Raw genomic sequence first — 6,681 nt, 5'->3', positions numbered from 1 at the left:
TAATATAGGACAAAGGCACCAACAACTTTGTTTTTCAAAAAGAAAATATCAAATAGTGATAGATGCTGTGCGGAGAATTCAAACAGGGTGATCTCATAGTAGAAGCTTGCTTCTTTGGATTAGGTCTTTAGGAAGGCCACTCTTGAGTATGTGACAGTGTGAAAACTGAGGAAAATCATGACTCTTGGGAAAATGCCAAAAGCACTAGGTTTTACACTAGGTTCCCCTAAAGCAAACCTAACCCCAAAGGCTTCTATGTAATTTATTTGAGAAGTGATCCCAGAGCACCAGAGTGAGGAACAGGTGAAAGAGGTACAGCCAATATGAAGACACATTATCAAGTTGGCCAGTGGTACACGTGACTGGTGTTCAGTCCTGCAGGATCCTCGGGGTGTCTGGTCCCAGGGTATGAAAGGGGAAAGAGCTTATCCATTGACTCCTGTCCACCACTGTTCAGGGTGTATGGTGTCATCTGCCATGCATTTCATACTGCTGTGTGAGTGCCAAGTGTGTTCCTTGTGGCTCCCATGCCTTGATGTTAGAGAAGCCGTGAGTTACACATCATTGGCCTGAAACAAGGGAGAGCTAAGTAGGACCTGCATGAGGCTGTCTAAACCTGCATGGCAATGGTCACTGTCTGGTCTAGTGGCTGGAGGAAACATGGTGGGAAAAACCTGAAGTGGCTCACAGAAGCTGACACAACTCACCCCCACTCCATGTCTCACCCTGATCACCCTCTTTTACATGTGCTTCAAAGGGGTGGCATCTGGAAGGACTTAATACAGTAGGTTAGTAGGATCTGCAGCTGTGATTCTCAAGCTCTAATGCATCAGAATCATCTGAGGGCTTGCTTAACCACAGACTGTGAGGCCCCGCCATCAGATTTTTGAATTCAGTACATCTGGGGGTGAGGGGAGAATTTGCATTTCTAACAAGTTCCCAGGTGATGCTGATGCTTCTTGTGGAGGGCCTTTGAGCCCCCATTGAGCTACAATCATTATTAAAGCTGGTCCTAAGGCTGCAGTTGGACTCATTTTCCCTCTTCAATCACCCATTCTAATTTTCCCTCGCCTTTGGCCAGCATTTCAGCTAGTCTAGATTGGATAGTGTGACCCAAACCTTCATCACCAAAGGATCTGAGTCCTCAGTTGCCTTGTCCTTATCAGATTATAATTGCTGACATTGCCTGTTCACTGTTATCATAAGGCCCAAAGTAACACACCAGTGAAGCTTTTGGATTCCAGACATATTCCTCTTCAGCTTCTTATGATAATCAGAGTCAATAATCCCCACCAATATATCTCCTTTCTTTGCATGCTTGTCCACTGGTGTGGGGAGCTTCAAGCAAACATGTGACAGTCATAGGTTCTAATTCACTAGAATCCTTGGTACCCTGGTGAAGAATCACCCTGGCTCCTAGAAACCAAAATCTCAAGTCAAGCCAAGGTTGTAGGAAAAGGTTATAAAGTCTTCAAGTCACTGACTGTCATGGTGAGATGGGTCAATCCTACTTCTACCTATTGTTTTCTAGACCTGTGTATTTTAGGATGGAGGACATATATGAGCCATTGCAAATGCATGAATGCTTAGTTTTGGAGGATAGTACCAGAATTTTGCTGGTTGCTGCCTAGTATATGGTGCCTTAGCTGAGTCATTCCATTGTTCTATTTACACCAGTTGCTTCCCACTGAGATATACGGTAGACGAAGGAGTTTTGTGGTCCCGTGCCCATTGCCCCACCTCATTTATTAAAAAAAAAAAATTGGTCCTCAAGGCAATATTATGTGTGATACTGTGACAACAAACTAAGTATTCTCTAGGTCTTAGCACAATTGTATTGGAGGATACACCATAGACATAAAGACAAACCATATCCTGAATGGATGTCAATTCTAATATTCCAATGATGATGTATCAATGCGTGCCATCTGAATTTATGGCCCTATGAATTTGATAATGTCCAGATCATAGGCTCTCAGTTCTGTTTTTTCATTCCTTGGTATCCCTTAATCAGGTGTACAGTCTCTTTGGGACCCAGAACTATGCCAGGGACTTGAGCATCTCTGTTACAGAAGACATGTCCTTACTCCCAGATCCCCCAGGCCTGTGTTGTAACCTTCCACTAGGGCTTGCCAGAGTATGCACAATATTCTTAACTACCATGTACATAGCCTGAGTGTCACCTCAGTTTGTGCTGAAGGCTGAAACTGCTGTGATCTTTCTTTTGTGAAATGGCAGTCCTGATAAATAGGTTGGAAAAATATGTTTAACATATGTGTCTTCACAATCCAGAAACCTACTAAATGCTTGATCTGTCTCAGTGTTAAATGGTGAAAGGTGCAAGAAATCTTTTTTACCGTAGAAGGAATATCTTGATATGAACCAGATCATTAGTTCTCTAAACACCAATGTGACATGCCTCTGATTGTTCATAGTTTATCATCCATACTTTGGCACACATAAGTAACCAGGGCATCTAGAGTACTTGTCACTTCCTAATAGCCAAATCCACCTTGCATCTCATCATAATATAGTGGATGTTCTGCAGAATGTCAACATGATCAAGGCCCTTTTAGACCATATAGTGAGCAGGAAGTTTAACATCACCTTGGGGAAACAGAGTAAATGAGAATCACTGTCCATTTCAAAGTAATGTGAACTTCTTTCTGATAGAATATGAGGATGCTTTTGCCAACTCAATAGCTGCCTGACAAATGACAGTAAAGATGCATCTGGCATGGTAGCTATGACAGAGATTAACACAGTGCACCCTTATCCTCCATTATCCATCTGCTTGTTTTCAGGAATCTGATTGTAAGTAAAATGAAATTATGATGGAGCCCATTACTGCTGCATCTCTTAACATTTTTGATGGTGACACAGATGGCTGCATTTTTTAATGCGATTGCTCATAATTTATTAACATGGCCAGGAAGAAGTTTCCACATGACTCTTCCTCTCGTAAAGCCCTTACTCCATACATCAAAATATATACTTGGAATTTAGCGAAATAATCCTAAAGTGAGACTTACTCTGAGAGAGTATGTCCAGAACTCTCCCTTTATAACCTGGTTTCCATAAGCCCTCATCTGCATATAAAGCCACAGTAGTACTCAACAGGCTTTGAGAAATCCTAAGTGGGTACATCATATATACTGGTGGAAGTGAGGCTTTTTCTGTAGACCAGTCCTCCCCTTCATTGTGCCCTAGATCTGTAAGTTGATTTAGATCAGGAAGCTGGATAAGGGACCATGATTTTCTTTGACAGACTACCTCAGCCATCTGCTCATCAGCTTTTCTTCCCTCCCTGCGGTTTTTGGTTACATAAGTAACACTGTAATCAGCTGGCCCTCAGAATTCCACACTGTTAGCCATTGGCACAAAGTCCTGGAGATCAAGGCATCTTAATTTCCACTCATCTTACTATCCATTTTATTATGTTTACTTCTTCTCTGCCAAAATTCTAGAATCCCTTGTCTCCACTGCAATAGCATGTTTGGTTTCACAGCAGCATTTCCTACTAACGACCCGTCAGCAGGGGCCAGCCAGATCTGAGCTCTTCAGAGCGGGGGCACCCCTCACCTGTGCATTCTGCATTACCTCAGTGAAGGCAATGTCTTCCTAGGGAACACAGGTGGCTGCTTGGTCTCACATAAAAAATCCATCCTTAATATTCCCACCTCCTGAAACTCCCCAACCTTTTCCTCAGTACTATGTCAAAGTAGTTCAACCATCTCCATCTCATTTACTGTTTGCCACAATCACATGTGAGCCTTAGTAGCCAACCAGCAATATAATAGGACCAACTTCAGATGTCCTCCATTCTTAAGTGGTCAGCCAAATTCCCATAACATTTTTTTTTTGGGTGGGGGGGGGGTGTTTGCTAGGGATTGAGCCCAGGCACACTCTATCACTGTGCTACATCCCCACCTCTTTTTGAGACAAGATGTATACTAAGATGCTTAGGGCCTCACTAAATTGTTGAGGCTGGCCTCAAGCTTGGCAGTCCTCCTGCTTCAGCCTTTGAGTTGCTGGGATTATAGGTATTTGCTACCACACCTGGCCCATAAATCTGTATCTAGTCTTATATTCTTCCATTTCCAGCTCTTACCCATCAACCTCAAGGTCAACTCACATTTCCCCTGGATTCCAGGTTGTGCAATTCCCTCAATGTCTACACTATTTCCACCTAGAGAGTAGGTTGTATTTCTCCACTAAGGCTGGGCTGAGACCCCACTTTGCTTTTGGTGTAGAGAATAACAAAAGCATTGAAAGAGGATCTGGTGGAGGCCAATCTCAGAGGCAGCTGCCTCACTAGAAGGCTTGATGGGTCTTTGGGCAAGAATGAGCTGCTTCTGCCAGACCCAGAATCATCTATCTCAAGGTCTTAAACCTTAATCACACCTTGCCATGTAAGAGAACATGAAAGAAAACAGCCTGAGGCTAATCCTTGCATGAAGATTTTATCAAAAAGTCATTTATTTGGGAAATGATCCCAGAATGCAGGAAAGCATGAGAGTAAAACCAAAGAGGAAAGACAACATAAGAATGTTCATTCCAAAATTGGCCATAGGCAACTGGTAGTTGATTCTGTAGGACTTCTGAGGAGCTTTATGAAATGTGTTTCAGAATCATCTACCCAGGGAATGAGAGGAGGAATCATCCATCGGCAACTTTCCATTGTTGGTCAAGGGTGTCCCATGGGCAACTAACTCCCTTGTACTTCTGTGTTATAAAATTAGGCATTTGACAACAGTGAAGCCAAAGCAAAAGGCATGTAGCAGAATCCAAAGGGAAGCGCTAGCTATTACATTCTGAGAACCTGGTCAAAGACTTCATAGAAGTAGTGGCCACAGTAGCAGCTGGAGTAGAAGGCAGGGCTAGAAGGCAGGGCAGAAGGGATCTGAAGTGAGATCCAAGATTTCTGATGCATACATAGATCAAAGGCACTAAGCTGGAAGAGATTTTTACATGGTTGAGGAATGTAAGAAAAGGCAGAGTGAATGAAAACATTAATCCTTGGTCATGTGGTGCTGAATTGAAGAAGGGTGGGACCAGCTCCCACAGGAGCCTGCAAGTCTGAAATAAGGAATTGGATACATAAGGTGAAAAGTGCTCACTATACTGAATAAGTAGCTCAGGAAATGCACTCTTTTCATTGTTATAATCTAGAACCTTGTTTTTTAAAAAAATCATATGTTTTTTAAAAAAAGTCATATGGTTTTTTAAAAAAATCATATGATCCTCTACATCAAATCATTGCCTTTATAGAAATAGTTTTGGGGGGAAAATTGACAGGTAAGCTTTTTCACCTACTACTAATCAGGAAAAAAAATTAAGAGCCCATAACTTAAGAGCAGTTCCTGGAAATTTTGAAGAAAGGGTTGTGTCAAGAGAGTTCATATTTTAAATGAAAGATCTTAATACATTCTTGGCTCTATTGACTTTCACTTTAATGTTTTTTTCAGGAGACTTCAAATAGCAGTCATGAGATGAAGTGTTTCAACTAAGTCACAAGAGGATCAAATATGACTGTTCTGACATCTGTGTCAATCTCAAAAGTACTGTGTTCAGGCTCAGTGGTAGAGCACTTGTCTAGCCCAGGTGAGGCCCTGGGTTCGATTCTCAGCACTGTATATAAATAAATAAAATAAAGGTCCATTGTCAGCTAAAAAACAAAATAAATAAAAAAAAAAGTACTATGTTCATAAAATTAAAAACCTAGAAGTCAAAGTGCATAAATAAGAAAGCACAAATTCCATAAAGAAGACAGAGAAGGATAGAATTCTTAAAGCCCTATTAGATACTAGAATTTACAGGTGGCCAGAGAGCACTGGCCTCTAGTTGACCCAGAGGGATAGGACCCTAGCCCAGACTTTTAAGGAAAACATGGTAACATGCTGCATTAACGTTTATAACAAAATTTCATACATTCTTACCACCTAATTTGGTAATTAAGAATAAGAATAAATTACTGTAGAAATTCCTTTATATTAGACAAATAGCTCCTTAAAGACAAGACATCTGGTACAGCTTTTTATTTCTGGCATAAGTAAGGAGCCCTGCCTATGTTAGGTTTCAAATGTTTGTGGAATGAATGAGCTGAAATGAATGCTCACCTTTAATAGCATATTCTGGGCTGGAGTTGTGGCACAGTGGTAGAGCACTTGCCTAGCATGTGTAAGGCACCAGGTTTGATTCTCAGCAATGCATATAAATTTTAAAAAGTCCAAAAACAGCATGTTCTGCATATGTCTTGTCTACATTGTTAGTTGAGAAGGGGAAAAGAATACTCAAATATCTAAAATGTTTCTCTAAAACTTTATTTCAAAGTTATTCACCTTACCATCAATAAGGTTTATGGTTAATGCTCTGTGCCAGTATTACCAGGCTTGCCCATTGCCGGCAATGGACTTTGAGAAAACCCATTTCTTGGCAATCAAACATTAAATTACTCTTTTCGACATACTGAACTCCCAAAACTTGGAAAAGTATTACATGCACCATTTTCCCACCATTCTTTTAAATCTGAGCTTACATTATTAATCTACATCAGTGGATGTTAAAATGAAGTCATTTTAACAAATTATGACTGTACAAATCAAAATACCACTAGTTAATAATATTAGACAAGAGTATCTTACAAACACTACATTACATATTAGCTTGCAATCTGAAACA

Source organism: Marmota flaviventris, chromosome 5 (genome assembly GCF_047511675.1).
Source record: "Marmota flaviventris isolate mMarFla1 chromosome 5, mMarFla1.hap1, whole genome shotgun sequence".
Classification (NCBI taxonomy): Eukaryota; Metazoa; Chordata; class Mammalia; order Rodentia; family Sciuridae; genus Marmota; species Marmota flaviventris.
The sequence above is the reverse complement of the archived record's forward strand: the minus strand, read 5'-3'. Positions refer to the sequence as shown.